Source organism: Marmota marmota, unplaced genomic scaffold, assembly GCF_001458135.2.
Source record: "Marmota marmota marmota unplaced genomic scaffold, marMar, whole genome shotgun sequence".
NCBI classification, from domain to species: Eukaryota; Metazoa; Chordata; class Mammalia; order Rodentia; family Sciuridae; genus Marmota; species Marmota marmota.
In genome coordinates, this window is record NW_025999990.1 from 42,203,008 (window position 1) to 42,219,296 (window position 16,289).

Here is a 16,289-nt window from a genome sequence, read left to right on the forward strand (position 1 = left end):
TGCAAGACCCCAAGGGGTGATCTTTAGAACAAGGACTTCTTTTCTCTGACTCGTGGTGAAAAAGACAGCCCTGTCCACAGGGGACCATTGTTTCCCTGATCTAATGGCGACTGGACTCTTCTGGCTTGTCTGGGGATCACTGACTCAACCTCTAACCAAGAGTCCCTCACCCAGGGCTTGTCACCCAGAGTTCACACCCAGGGACCTTCACTCCGGGCCCCACTCTAGAGCAAAGACACTGACCCATTTCTTCCCTCCTTCCCTGCATGCTGTCTCTTGGTGATTTTTTTTTTAAATTTATGATTTCAGTCCAGCCGGTTGTTAGCCTGCTGTGTTTGGAAATGGTAGATGATTAAACCTCCTGGCCAGGTGTAAACGCAACCTTTGTCATCTGGAGGCTGGGAGAATTACTTTGTTGGGCTGTAACCTTCCTGGGGCTCCCATACTTTTTGCATCCAGCAGACCCTCTCCCCCAGATGAAGTCTGCAGGGCTCAGGCCTCTCAACTGATCATCCTGCCTGAGTCTAGCCCCAGAAGCCAGAGAGCCCAGATGCACCCGCCTGGCCACACAAAACACTGCAGAGGTCCTAAAATTTAATTTAAGGAGATCAAGCTGCTCCTTCTCTCCCTCCCTTTTTTTTAGGAATTTTTACCATGTAAATAATAAAAATATGTAATCATTGACTAGACCTTTAAACCTGAATTGAAGGTACGTTTTATTTCTGTTGCCAAGAAATATTCCATTAGTCCCTTACTTTGCCTCAGTGGTCACCCATGACCCCCAACGTCTACTTGTCCACTGACTATAGCTTCTGGGTTTGACCCCAGGAAATGCAGCCCTGTAGAAACAAGAAACAGCCCCTTAAGTTAACCACAGGCCTTTGAGGTAGGGAGGCCAAGCCAGGACTCCCAGCCTTGGAAATTACTAAACCAGAGGACAGGAAGTTCTGGATCTGAGTTAAGGACACTGGCAGCCCAGTGCCCTGGAGAATCAGCCAGAAGCCTTCTGTTGACTTTGTAAGGCCCAGTTCTCACCAACAGACTCAGGAAGGCTGTTACTGAACAAATAGCACGCAGCGAGTGTGCTTTCCGTGCATGTTCCCAACACTCGGAGCTTGGCCACTGCTCAAGGTGAGCCGAAGGAAGGCAGACAAACCTGTTCTCAGGTTGCTTTGGTTTGTCAAAGTCCTCTTTCAGGTGTTGGGTGGCTCTCATTGAATCCTGGTGCAGTTTGGGCAGAGAAGTAAACGGTCTCCTGCAGCTTTCTCTGTAGGCAGTAAATTAACATCTGTCAAAGACTGAATGACTAACTCAATAAATCAATTAACGTGTGTTTAGTGAGCTTCACCCCCAGAGCCCTAAGTAACACTCTGTGAGAGACACCAAGACCCCCAGCAGCAGGAGCAAATGAGGGGGACAGAACTAACATCCCTGGGATCATTTGAAAACAACCCCCAGGCTAAACTATTCTCTCTGCACTTGGAAATTTCAATCAGGCAGTCGTTGGCCTGCCGGGAATAGCAAGTAGAACCAGAAAGAAAGAGGAAGGAAGAGAGAGAGAAGGAGAGCAGGAAAGAAGGAATTTACATTAACTTTGTCCCATTTGCTCCTTGCAATTTATGTGACAGATCACATGTCTTTGTGACTTTTGCAAAGTCTTTTGGACGAAAGCAATAACATTTTGAGCAGTAACAGGATGGTGACATTTCCAGCAAGGGCAGACACATTCAATATGCAAGCAAAGGAGACCTCAATGTTGTTGGAGTAGCTCCTTTAATGGATAGTAGGATTCAGATTAAGTGGAAAGGACAAAAGATGATCTCAGCTAGTAAGGGGGGAAGGAGAAGAGGGGAGAGGCCTCCTGAGACTGGAGACAGCTCCATAAAATGCATTGAAGAGGGTTTTGTTTTGTTTTGTTTTGCTTTTTAGGGTGGAGTAAAAAACAAGTACAGTTGTCTCTTGGTATCCTCAGATGATGAGTTCCAGGACCCCCTCAGATACCAAATTCCAAGGATGCTCAAGTCCCTTATATAAAGTGATACAGGATTTACATATAACCTGTGTACATCCTTTCAATACCTTCAATTGTCTCTAGATTACTTATAATACCTAACACAGTGTAGATAGTAGTTAAATGGTTATTAAACTGCATTGTTTAGGGAATAATGACAAGAAAGAAAACTACAAGTTCATGGCAGATGCAACTTTTTTTTTTCAGATATTTCCATCCATGGTTAGTTGAACCCACAAATGCAAAACCTGCAGATTCAGAGGGCCGACTACATGAACCAGGAAACCCCTAGACAGAAGCAACTGCAGAGGAGACAGATCAGCCTCTGGGATGGAAAGAGATGGAAGGTAGAGAAGAGGCCCATCTCAGATATATATACATATATACATACATACATATATATATGTCTATACATATGAATATATATATATACACACACATATACATGTATACATATTTAGGTACACAAAGTTTTATTGAAGGGGAAGAAGATATTACATGATAGATCAGCATTCTTTTTTTATTCAAATTAGGAATACATGACAGCAGAATGCAGGTTGAGTCATTGTACACAATTGCAGCACAACTTTTCATTTCTCTGGTTGGACACCATGTAGTGTCACACCATATGTGTAATCACACATGCACCTAGGGTAATGATGTCCATCTCATTCCACCATCTTTCCTGCCCCCATGTTGCTCTCCTTCCTCAACCTTGGCTCAATCACAGTTCCTCCATTTTCCCATGCCCCCACCCCCCATTATGGATCAGCATCCACTTATCAGAGAGAACATTTGGACTTTGGTTTTGGGGGATTGGTTTACTTCACTTAGCATGATATTCTCCAGCTCCATCCATTTACCTGCAAATGCCATAATTTTATTCTCTCAGAGATATTTTGAAGAAGCAAAAGACAGAATGGTGACATCCTCCAAGACTCATCTTGGAGAATTTCCAGGGTGCTTCTCCAAAAGACCACTCCTCACAGAACACCAGATTTTTACACAGGGAAAATCCAAATAGAAAGATAGACAGGGTGTTCTAAAGAAGGACGAGGGAAGAGAACAACCCTCCTCTCCAGGAAGAAATGTGGGGTACTGGCAGCATTCAGGGGAGGGATGTGATTTAGGCATGGCGCAGGCCTCAGGAATGGTTTCTGACCACACAGTCCTTGTGCTGGATGGGAGGGGGATGAGGAAGAACAGCTGCCAGGTGGTAGAGGCTGAGTGAACCAAGTGACTCTAACACTCACACTTGTTTTTGTTATTGTTGTTTCCCACCCCCCCACACCCCCCAAACCCAGTATTGAGGACTGAACGCTGGGGGCTCTGCCACTGAGCCACATCCCCAGTCCTTTTCATTTTTATTTTGGGACAGGGTCTTACTAAGTTGCTGAAGCTAGCCTTGAACTTGCCATCCTCCTGCCTCAGTCTCCTGAATTGCTGGGATTGCAGGTGGGTACCACCAAGCCTGGCTAACATTTGTAAGTTGATTATGGTCATATCCCGTGCTGAACACTGTGCTAGGGTGGGAAACACCCACCAAAAAAAAAAAAGAAAGAGAAAATACAGCCAAGTGCAGTGGCACACACCTGTAATCCCAGAGGCTCAGGAGGCTGAAGCAGGAGGATCACAAGTTCAAAGTAAGCCTCAGCAACTTAGTGAGACCCAAAGCAACTTAGCGAGATCCTGACTCAAAATAAAACATAAAAAAGGGCTGATGATGTGGCTCAGTGGTTGAGCACCCCTGGGTTCAATCCCTGGTACCAAAAGAAAGAAAGAAAGAAGGAAAATATAGCCCCAGTGCTATTGGGATATACCATCTACACAAGCAAACATATAATTATGACAATGTGAGCTGGCTGAATGACATAAGGTACCAGGACTGATTCTTCATGCAGAAGTTGAGAGGATTCTGTGGATAGGAGATGGGGGAGGGTAGGAACATGGACATGCACACACACACACAAAAAAAAAATGAAGACGAACGTGCAGCCCTCCGAGTCAAGGGCCAGTAGAAGAAAACTGCAGACCCTAAACTTGGCACATACAAATACAGGGATGTGGACAGTATCTGTGGTGCTCTCAGGAACTCTAGAAAGTTCGGAGGCTGGAACATAGGGTGCAAGGGAAGAAGGCTGGAAAGAGACTGGCGCCCAGTGAACAAGGGCCGCTCAGGCCAGGTGACCTGGAGGAGTAGGGGAGATGGTGGCCAAGTGGGGAGGTTTGTTTGGAGCGGGTTTCTTAATGCCACCCATCTCTTCTTCCTCCTCCCACAGCAACCCCTCAAGGCCTCATTACTTGATCTATCAAGTAGTAATAGACAACTGAGCCCCAAACAAGATTATGGCCACCTGTGCATTTCGGACGCTCGCCTTCTCATTACTGCCATTTTGCACTTTGGAAGGTGACTCTCAAGCCGTCAGCATTCAGTAAAATATGGCCCTCTGAACCTTCCATGTAAAATTATTAAGAAGCCCTGGCAAAGGGACAACAATTTTTAATACATGCCACCAATGTGAAACCTGCTGGAAGATATTCAACTAATGTTTATCAAATGAATGACTGGAGTCACTTGATGCAAGGCTTTGTGTGATTGTGACAACAAACAACATGGAGTCCTGGCCCTGACGCTTCAGTCTAGTGAGAAAGACAGGTGTGACAAAGTGTGCAGTGATATTGCCACCCCAAAAGAGAAAAGGCCAGACACAGAAGAAGAGCCCTTTATGGCCAAAGTACTAAGGGCCAGGGGGGCTGTGGCCTAAGCCAATGCCAAGCTGAAGACACCGATCTTTATCTGAAAGGCAACCTGGAGTTATTGAGTGACATTCTCAAGACTGAGTTCTAGAAAGGTCGCCGTGGTCACTGACCAGACAATAATTCAGTTAAAAAAGATTGGGGAGAAGGTGAGTCCCTTGGGAAGAGATTGCAGATGTCCAGATGGTAGGTCAGAAAGCAAGGTATAGATTTAAGAGGCACCTGGGAGGAGAAGTCCATAGACCTCAGGGACCAATCTGATAATGGAGGTACAGGAGAGGGATGTGTTGGGAGGCTCCCCTCGTTTCCTGTTTGGTGAAATCTATCAAGAGATAAGATCCAAGCCAAAAACTGGAAGTGGGGGGTGTGGCAGGCAGGTAGGATTAGAATGAATTCTGATGAACTTGAGGAGTTGAAAGTCATAGGCAATGGAGAGCCCGGGAGGCAGGTGGGCCTTCAAGCCTACAGGAAACAAAATAGGGGTCAAGGGTACTTACTTACTGCCTGACCTTGATCAGGTGCCTCTACCTCTCTCTGCAAAACATGGAGGAGGCGATTGGTATGACTCTAGAGAACAGGATGGAGAAGGGGTGCTAATAAATCTCTATAACCAAGGAGACAGAGAGGGTCCCAGACTCACCAAAACCCTCTCCTTCTCTGCCCCACAGAGTGTTTTTAACTCCCTTCCAGGAGAAATAGCTGAAAGGTTTGTTCTCAGGTCCCTGAAGTGGGACTAAAGGCAATCCATCCTGAGGAGCCAAGGGGGTTTGCACTCAGCCTAAATTTTAGCGCTAAATCTCTTACTGTCCCCCAGAACCAAGCTTGACTGACTCTTAGGTGCCATCTGTACTGCGCCAGACCATGAGTGCCTGGAAGATGTTTTTCGGGAGTCCTTTCTCTCAGCATCTTTCAGTGGACACCCCTTGGCAGCAAGGAATGGGGGTGGGCCCAGGACCATCTTTGCTGAGCAAAAGCTTTCAGCTACTGGCTCCAGAACACATCCCCTCCGAGTCTCCAAAAGAGTAATTCAAATTCTCTACTGACTTTTAAGTATTAGAAGTTGTGAAATGCCAATTTACTATCCTTATGCCAAAAAATTAAATGAGCCTTGACCCATATACCAGATGCAAAAGTAACTTGAAAGAGGATCACAGAGGTTAACAAAAAGCTTAAAACCACAAAACTTCTAAAAGAAAGCATAGAAGAATAATCTCCGTGATCTTGAGGCAGGCAAAATATTCTTAGGTAGGACACAAAAAGCACTTTTTTTAAAGCTTGTAAACTGAACCTTATCAAAATTGAAAAGTTCTGCTCCTCTAAAGATGCAGTTAAGAAAATCAGAAGACAATCACAGACTGGATACAATATCTGCAGAAGATATGCCTCATAAAGAACTGGTATCCACATGCATTGGTGGTTTAAGGACAAAATGGCCCAGCACTTTGGAAAATCATTTGTCAGTTTCTTATAAAGTCAAGCATACACTTAACCAGATGACCTGGCAATCCTACTGCTAAGCACATACACCCAAGATTAATGTGAAAACATGTTCAAACAAAAACATTGTACAAGAATGTTCATAGCAGATTCATAGTAGTCAAAAACTGACAATCTACTCAACTAGTAAATGGATATACAAGCTGTGATATCTAGTGTGTATCTAGTTATATAATGAAAAATTACTTATCAATAGTAAGTATGCATGCAATGAGATAGATTAATCTCAGAGACATTGAACTAACCAAAAAGAAGAAGAAAAGAAGAGCTAACTAGACTAAAAAGGCCACAGACTATAAGATTCTACTTATATAACATCCTGGAAAAGGCAAAATTGTAGAAATAGAACACAGTTAATAGTTCCCCGGGGTTAGGCCTCAGGTCCTGACTACAAAAAGGCCCAAAGGAATTTTTAAGGCTAGTAGAAATATTTTACTTTTTTGAAACAGTGTCTCCCTATATTGCCCAGACTGGCCTGGAACTCTTCATCCTCCTGCTTCAGCCTCCCCAAGGAACTGGGATTACAGGTCTGCAACACCACATCCAACTAAAATGATTTATATCTTGATTATGGTCATTCTTACATAATTACATGAATGTATCAAAATCCATATAGCCATATCTAAAACTGGTGAATCTTACTCCTTGAAAATTAGACCTCTATAAACTTAAGAAAAAAATAACACACTAAAGAAAATGCAGTTTTGTGAGATATGCCTTTTGTTTCCAAGATAATATGTTTATGTACATTCTTCACCTAAATGACCACATCTTTTTGACCCGTTTTTATACTCTTCTTTGCACAACTAGAAGGACAGAATGAATGGAATCTAAAAGATAAATTCCAAACAAGCTTAATCATAGTATACACTTCCTAGGTTTGTGCCTCACCTCAATCATTTTAACACACACACACACACACACACACACCCATCACACAGGATTCACATCCTCACAGCCCTAGTCATGCCTTGCTATTAGAGATGTAAATGGGTATAGGCTCTGGTCAAGGTTGAATTGTATTTTTTAAAAAATGCTAAAAATGCTCAAACACATTCACCTAGAAATCTAATGTTATCCTATAGAGCTTATCAGATAAGTGCATGGGAAACAATATTAAAAAATGGTAACTTATGCAGGCATCGAAGTACCCGAAAGCCCAGATTCAAGAAGTCCCACTTGGTTTGAATCCAGCACTACCATTCACTGGCTGTGGGACCTGAAGGCAAATGACTAACCCACTCTTTGCCTCAATTTTGCAAGAAATTAAACAGGACTCCTGGTTCATAATAAGACTTCTGAAACTACTAGCTATTGTTATGAGCTGAATTATGTCCCCTTCATGCTCCCTTACTCCCGCCCAAATATGTTAGACTCCTATTTTCAGTATCTCAGAATGTGACTATACTTGAAGATTGGGTCCTCAAAGAAGTAATCAAGGGGCTGGGATTGTGGCTCAGAGGGAGAACTTTCACCACGCATTCGTGAGGCACTGGGTTCAATCTTCAGCACAGGGTTCAATCCTCAGCACCACATAAAAATAAAATATATTGTGTCCACCTATAACTAAAAAAATAAATATTAAAAAAAGAAGTAATCAAATTAAAAAGAGGTCATTAAGGTGAACTCAATTCAATATGACCAATGTCCTTATAAGAACAGGAGATCAGGACGCAGACACTCACAGAAAGAAGACCATGGTCACACTGGTGAAGCCAAGGAGAAGGGCCTCGGAAGAATCCAAATTGGCCACCACCAATGTTGGACTTCCATCCTCTATGCTGTGAAGAACCGCGATATTGGGCTGGGATTGTGGCTCAGCAGTAGAGCGCTAGCCTAGGACAGGCAGGACCCAGGTTCACTCCTCAGCACCACATAAAAATAAAGGCATTGTGTTGTGTCCATCTACACCTAAAAAATAAATATTAAAAAAAAAAGAACCGCGATATTGATATCTAAGTTACCTGGTCTCTGGTACTTTGTTCTGGCAGCCCTAGCAAACCAATACAGCTATTAAATCACCAGCTAGGAGAATTAGTGAAACACATTTTGGTATCATTATACAATGAAACATTATATGCAATTGCAAGTCATGCTCTTGTTATATCTTTGCTGATCCATAATAGAATTTTTTTTAAGTGAGGAAAAAAACAGACTATTAAAATAATATGTACATGTTCACATGTAAGTGTGTGTGAGAGTAAATAAAATATGGAAAGCATGATTATATTTGAAAGGGAGGACCTACAGAATTTCTTTTACCCCTATTTTCGGTTTCCAATTTTTCTGCCATGAACAAAGATCACATATACATTATAGAAGGAAAAATAGTAGGTAGGTGCTCTTGGATCCAGTTATCCTGAGGTGACCAAAGCTGAGGTTGCTCAATAGGCAGCCCCAGACTCCAGTTGGTGGTCAAAGAGCCAAGAGTTAGGGGGTCCCAGCCTATTGCAGAATGGGAGGTGGGTGGACAGGTCATCCCCGTCTAATCAAACCGAATCCATCCATTCTAGAAAAGTCAGTTCTGACCAAAGAATCCAGCACAGACTCAAAACAGAGCCACTCCTGTCTCTTTCACCGCCACCAGCCCATTCCTCCCCATGTCCAGTCTTTCTGGAAAGCCCACAGGTTATAAACACCTCATGCCAGGCTCCAGGGGCCAGGAGAAAGGAGGCTGCAAGACATTTAGATTTGCCCCCAGGATTAATGACTTCAAAAAGCACTTGCCAGGAACTCTTCAAAGCTGGAAACAGAAGCCCTGGAGCATTAAATATAAATAAATACTTAGTCGATTGGTTTCTTCCTTGCTTTTCAAAGGGCAATTTACTTCCTGGATTATCATTACAGTAGTCTGTTCTCCGGAAACCAGGATTATTCAAGTGCCACAGCTCAGGGTTGGGGCAAAAGGAAAAAAAAAATCTAAAGATCACCTTGTTATAGTTCCACCATGCATTGTATTTCCTTATGGCGAGCTGCAAAAGCCTACTGTTCACATCACCACCAGAGGTGTGTTTTCACCTGCAGACCCATATCTTTCTCTCTTTGAGATATGCCAATTCCATTTAGGTGAAAAATAAATAAATAAAAGGTTCAATTTCACTATGTTAAAAAGAAAGCAGCTATTTCTGCAGTTAAAGTAGGGATTCAAGTCTACATGTATTTAATGAGTTTCTAGAATGTTCTAGAAACTGTGTCAAGGCTAGGAAGAATATCAAGATAATTAAAGACCTGGTGCCCATTGTCAAAAAAAAAAAAGGTGCAATCCATTGCGTGGACAAACATGTAAACAACAACAGAAGATAGAGAAAATTGTTGTCACACAGTGCAGAGTTTTAACTGAGGCCAGTGGATAGACCTCAGGCCTGTGATACTGTGGGCATGGCCAGCAAGTTTGCAAATGCCAGCCTAGAGATCTGCCCAAGGTGAGGGCCACAGGTTCTTCAGTCCTCAAACGATGGTGTCACCCAATGAGGTAGGAGATTAGAGGAATAAAGGATAAGGAGATGCATTCTGATACCCAATAGCATCTTGGTAATAAAGTGAAGAATCATTTAATTTGCTCAGAGAAGGTGGAAGTGTTAAGACTATTCAATTATTTTTTTCCTTTTTCACTACTGCAAATCATACCCAGGGACTTGCACATGTTAGGCAAGTGTTCTACCACTGAGCTATACAGCCCCTGGCCCTTTTTAAATTTTATTTTGAGACAGGGTCTCACTAAGTGGCCCAGGTTGACCTTGAAATTTCCATCCCCCTGTCTCTGCCTCAACAAGCAGCTGGGATTACAAGTATGCACCACCATGCCTAGAACTGAGATTGTTCGACTTTGCTTCAAGAAGTTTCTTCCATTTTCTGATCATTATCACCTTCCATGGGCAGTCTTCCAGAGCTAGTAACATGAGGTCTTGGCCTCCCAGAAGAGAGTCTGTGTTCAAAGTCGAAACACTTTGGGGAGTTTGTTAAGTGTTCTGAGCTCTCCTGGCAACGTCCCTGCTGCTGGGAAAGACTTATGCTGCCTACACTGAATTTAGTATTTCGCATGGGATTCTGACCTAAAGAAAAGCAGATTCCCAGGGTCACAGGAAGTTTGTCCAAAATTTTAAGGTAGTATTCCTTATTCCCAAAAAGCATAGCTGAAAGCTTACTAAGTAGACTTCAGGAAATGATACCAGAATCACCCAAACATCCTAGAGGTCCCATGGCAAAACCACATGCATTGGTAAGCAGATTCATTCTATGATCTAATTGGCTAGGACAGGGGACAAATCACAGCCCCAGGAATATTCATTTGGGAGAATTCTTAACCTTCAAAGTATTGAAGAAACTGGGCTTCCCAACTCATCAACTCTGTATTTCATCCTCCTTCCAGCAAATGAAAACACTTTTCTTGGAGATCTCCCACATGCTATTTCATCCACCTAGAACACCTTTTCTCTTCCTCCTTGCCGACCTGTCCTTCAAAATCTGACTCAGATGTTCACTCTCAGCAGACACTAATCATGCCTACACACCCCCATCACTCAATGTTTATATTCCTTGAAGGTTCGTTTACTCCTAATTCAACTCTCAGTGATGATTCAAACATCATTCATTCAATATGCATTTATCTCACACAAAACCTTAGGTGCCACACACAGAAACAAGGGATTTTCTTTAAATTCTACATCAGCCCTTCAAAGTAGGATTATTATTACTATTTGACAGATAAGGGAATAAACTCACAGAGGATAGAAAATTTGTCTACGCTGTACATGTGGCTCAGTGGTAGAACATATGCTTAGCAAGCTGGAGGCCCTGGGTTTGACCCCCAGCACTACAAAAAAAAAAAAAAAGAAAAGAAAAAAGAAAAAGAAAAGAAAAGAAAGAAAGAAAATGAGAGAAGGGAAGAAAGAAAAATTGTCTAGGTCTGAACTCTGGATCCAGGATTCAAAGCCACCCAAGTCTAGTTGTAAAAGTAGTGACACTTGTGCAGATTAGGCACTGGGCACCAGTGTTCTTTGACCCCCAAAACTATGAAAAAAAGCACTATCATTATTCCAATTTTATAAATGAGTAAACTGAGGCAGAGAAGTTAAATGCCCAAGGTCATACACCTAAGAGCAGCAGAGCCCTGATTTAAACCCAGGCTGTCTGGCTTCAGAGTTGATGCTATTAACCACAGGCAGCCTTTGAAGCAATGACTTCAAAGTTCATCCTGAGTCCTCTGAACTACAATAATATTTTATATTCCATTTTTGCTTTGTGGATTAATAAAGTACTTTTACCTGACATCAGTTTTGTCTCCACAACAAAAATCACAAGTTCATCTGCTGATTCATTCCTAGAACAAGCAACATGAAGGTTCACGTGTGTCCACGCTTTCTAGGTGGGCGGATGGGGGAACTTATACCCCATGCCCACTGTTTTCTGGAGGGTTAGTTATAACTTCTCTACATTAGGAAGTCTCCCACAAAACTCAGCAGGCCCTTAGAAAATCTTGTAACTGAATCTAGACAGCAGATTGTAGGAAAATGTCCAAAAAAAAAAAAATAGAACTGATAAATGTCTTAGCTATTCCAAGACCAAGAGCAGACAAATTCAGTACCTTTGGACAATTGCTTTCATTGTCTTGATAGATTTCTCCTCCTAAAACACAATTTTCATTTTGTCTCCCTAGGGAGGGAGGGCAGGAACCAAAAAAGTCTCCGTTATTTTAAATCTTATTGGTCTAAAGTTCCATGTCAGACCCAGAGCTTTCATGTTTGGATGACCTACACACAACACAGCCTCATTCATGACCCCTCAGTGTGGACCATGAGCTCACTTATTCATTCAACAAACATTTACAGAGTACTTACTTTGTTCCAGGCAGTTTCGGGCACTAGAAATGCAGCAGTGAACGAGCAGATAAAGTCCTTGCCCTCAAGGAACTTACATTCATATTGAGGGAGACAGATGACCATCATGTAAATATCATAATAGGTGATGATATGTGCTATAAAGAAATTAAATAGAGAAAAGGGAAAAAATGGTTGCTGGGAGTGGGATTGCTGGGGGTTTTTGATTTTGCTTTTGATTGTTTTGTTTTGTTTTGATACCAGGGAAGGAACCCAGGGCGCTTAACCACTAAGCCACATCCCCAGCCCATGGGTTGCTGTTTTATGTAGGGTCGTCAGGGCTCCCTATGAATAAATGACATTTGAACAGGAATCCAAAAATGGAGTGGAAGAAATCCAAAACTGGAGTGCAAATCTTTGGGAACAATATTCAGGCATCAGAAACAGCAATTGCAAAGGCCCTGAGGCAGAACAGTGCTGGTCCTGCTGAGGGACATCTAGGTTGAATATGTGACAGGAACAGCACGAGCCAGGGGGAGGATGACAGAGATATGACCTGCCCTATTTGGACTGTAAACTGATCTCCAGCTGTTTCCTGACCCCCATCCCTAGGGATCTGGGGGCTCACCTCTGCATTACCAATCCAGATGGAAGTCTTTTTTCTTTCTTCCTTTCTGATTTGTGCTAATCTTTTCTTTGTCTGAGCTCCTAGTGGACATCCAGTCCAGCCAGGGGTTATTTCCCTTCTGAAATGCACTAGTGATTATGACCTCTTAAGAGAAGAGATCGATCTTATCATCTGTGGATATTTAGTGGAAGACCTCTCCCAGGTAGTGCAAGTACTTTTCAGTCACCTCTTGCAATAGGATGGCAATGGCCCTATGGGAAAATCCTTTAGCTATTGTCCTGAAAAACCACATCCTTACAACTTCTACCTTCTGTCCCAGTTTTGAATGCAGGAACCACACATAGTACATCAAAATCCTTTTCCATGTGGTGGCACCTATTGGTGGTGGCACCTGGAAGCCGCTATTGTAGCCTTCTTTTATGCATGTGACCTTCCCAGTTCCTAGACAGGCTGATAACTTCCACATCTAGGCTAGACCTGTCTCCCAAGCCCCAGGAGACAGCTTCATTTGAATCTCATCAGCAATCCCCAGCATCATCACATCCAAAGTCAGGTTCATCAACCTCTCCCTAAAACATGCTTCCTCCCTATAGTCTTTACTTTGGTAAGAGGCTTCATCCAGTTGCCCCTGGGGGACATCCTCAACAGTTCCACACCCCGTTCCTTTCATCCCTCACATTCTCTCTTTCTCACCTTACTGCTGGGATCCCCAACTCTCCTCTCACCTGTCCAATCTGGTTCCCCTCTTGCTATCTTGCATCCCTCTGATGAATCGACACACTTATTCCTGGGTGATGTTTCTAGAAGGCAAATCTGTTCTTGTTACCCTCTCAAAGCATCTTTTTTTTTCTTTTTTTTTTTTTTGGTACTAGGGATTGAACTTAGGGGCACTGAGCCACATCCCTAGTCATTTTTCGTATTTTATTTAGAGACAGGGTCTCATTAAGTTGCTCAGGGCCTTAATAAGTTGCTGAGGTTGGCTTTGAACTCAGGATCCTCCTGCCTCAGCCTCCCAAGCTGCTGGGATTACAGAGTTATGCTACCGCACCGGCTCAAAGCCCTTCACTGACTCCCTGCGGCCCTCAGACAAAGTCTATACGCCCTAGATGGGGAGGGAAAAATATGTCCTCCAGGACCCTGCAAAGCTGTCTACTCGAAATCAAAATTCAGCATCTCAACAGAGTAGAAACACAAAATAAAATGAGAAAAAAAAGAAAGGAAACTATTAGGGGGGAAGACTCACAACTGCTCCCACATTAAGGCTGAAAAGCAAAAGCTTAAGTGGAAGAGAATAAGGATAACTTGACTTAATAGCTATTCCCGAAAAAACGAGCAACCCAACTACCCTAGGGGTTTCTGACAACGGTAAATTCAATATGGGACAGCAGCATGACATCACCGTCCACACAAAGAGCCGCTGCCTCATCCTACTCCGTGAGTGACACTTGTGAAGTCAGAGGCCGGCACACTGCACTTTCCCAGAGGAGGGTGGCCACGAGAGGGAGGGTCTGCAAACACGCCAGGTACAGAGCTCTGAGCCCCTTCCAATTCCGACTGCTCCAAGTGATATGTCTCCTTTGGCCACCAAGTGCTACTCTCTGGATCCCAGAAGTATATGGTGAAACTTAGCATCAAGCTCATCCCTGACTTCAGGACCCTAGAGTTCCCATACCCTGCCCTCCTTTCTCCAGTGCTCATAACATTGCTCAGAACAGACCAGGACATTTCCTTAGTTGTGTGTTTACTGTTTATCATCCTCTTCCTCTGATGGCTTACCAGCTCCACAAAGCAGGTATCTTTGTTGGTTTTGTCCCGTTGTGGATCCCAAGGACCTGCAACATGACCTGGCACAGAGTAGGGAATTGGTACAGATGTGACAAATATCCTTTGTCTATATAAATGATAATCTAATAAAAACAGACGTGGGATTCTGCCCATCAATGATTTTAAAAGCTCTCCCTTTTGGCAAATTTTTTTTAAATGAACCTTCTATATATTCACCCCAAGTTATTGGTTAAAATGTGAAGGTGTTGGGTTACAATGACACACGCACTCCCAGAAGTACAAAGGTGTTGATGGGCACGACACTGAATACAGCCAAAGGTCACATGCACCTGTTGATCAGTCGAGGCTTGGCATGCCCACATAATCAACTATCATGTAGGCTTTTTTTTTTAATAAGAAAGGATGAGACAAACATATAGGTACTGATTTGAAATGATCTTCAAGATGTATCACCCGATCGAAAAATGGAAAGTGCATAATAGCATCTATTATGCTTCCATTTGTGGTTTTAAAAGTATCTGGAAGGAAATTTCTGTGTCAACTTCGTCCCTGGTTTGCCTTTTCGCTTTGTTCTCTTGGCGGTGGTTTTGGTGTTGGCATTAATATTTATGTAGTGGCTTTGTAGAGGAAGAATGGAACACACACGAATTAACGGAGCGCCCACTCTATACCATGCAGGCGCCAGAAGCTAAACAGTGCATCACTTACTTTAACCTTGGGGTCACAATTCCTACTTCACCATAGCAGAGACTCCGTGAATCGCTCAGGATCGCACACTCCTGGATCCTACTTGACCCAGCCCTCAGGCTTCCATGCTGCCAGCCCCTCTGTCAAGGGCAAGGACAGCCTGTTGCATTTCTCTGGCTGGCTCTCTGGCTTCCTGGATTTGGGGAGCCTGGCCAGCTCATCCTGTCTCCTGCAGAGGTGTGGAATGACAAGGTATTATCACAGTCCTGTCAAGGAGCAGCAGTTGGCAGATCTGTCTCTCACCTGCCCAGGAAACAGACCCTTATCGGCCTCCCCAGGCAGGAGCCCTGGTGCTGGGCACTCCCCTAGCCTCTCCCGGGAGCAGCCAGGTTCCTGGTGTACTTCTGGGCTGCGGGGAAGAGAGAAGCGCGTGCATCAGGACAGGCTCCAGATCAAGGCAAGCTCTGTTATGTCTAAGATAGAAGGCCAGAATTTAGCTACTTTTATCATTTTAGGTGATTCAACTGTTTTAATGAAAAGAGGGGACCTTGGAGCTGGTGGCGTCACAGATAAGGGAGTGTGGAAAGCAGCAGCAGATGGGTGACCTTGCTCTGCTTATTAACTCCTTTCCTTCCCCCTCCTGCCCTTCCTTGATTTCATTTTCTAGTCCAAGGTTTTCACAGGAAGGGGGAGGATCATTAGCATAGCCAAACCTTGGGAAAATGCTGCTTCAGGGTAATCCACATGTGCTCCGTGGGGCTGCGGCCTTCAGGCAGGGCCGGGCTCACCCAAGCCAGGCCAGGTTCCCACAAAAAGGCAGTCTGCCTGGCACCCGCAGGGGATGGATGATAAGGCTGAGGCTGGGCTAGACTGGTGGTCTGGCCAAGGCACTGCAGGAGGTATGGGTCGAGGTGTCTCAGGAAGTGAGCAGCCCTGCGAATTCTGAGAGTGCTAACTCAATCCCACTCAACATTCATCGAGTGCCTGTCAAACCCCTTGTGTTTGGGGCTGAGGTATTCAAAGAGGAGGGAGACTGTTCCCACCTAAGCACCACGTGTCATTATTGTAGCTGACAGCCTAATGAGTGAGTGCCAGAGACCAGAAGGGA

The 16,289-nt window shown here is 43.8% G+C and overlaps 1 long non-coding RNA gene across 1 annotated transcript; it reads right to left on the reverse strand.

Annotated features, from left to right (window-relative positions):
- Window positions 1–699: 699 nt before the first annotated feature.
- On the reverse strand, window positions 700–15,586 carry LOC125617794. The gene is made up of 3 exons (XR_007348910.1): window positions 14,486–15,586; window positions 12,103–12,239; window positions 700–1,267 (listed from the first exon to the last, which is right to left on the reverse strand). It is a non-coding gene; the product is annotated as an uncharacterized LOC125617794 (long non-coding RNA).
- Between the last annotated feature and the right edge of the window lie 703 nt (window positions 15,587–16,289).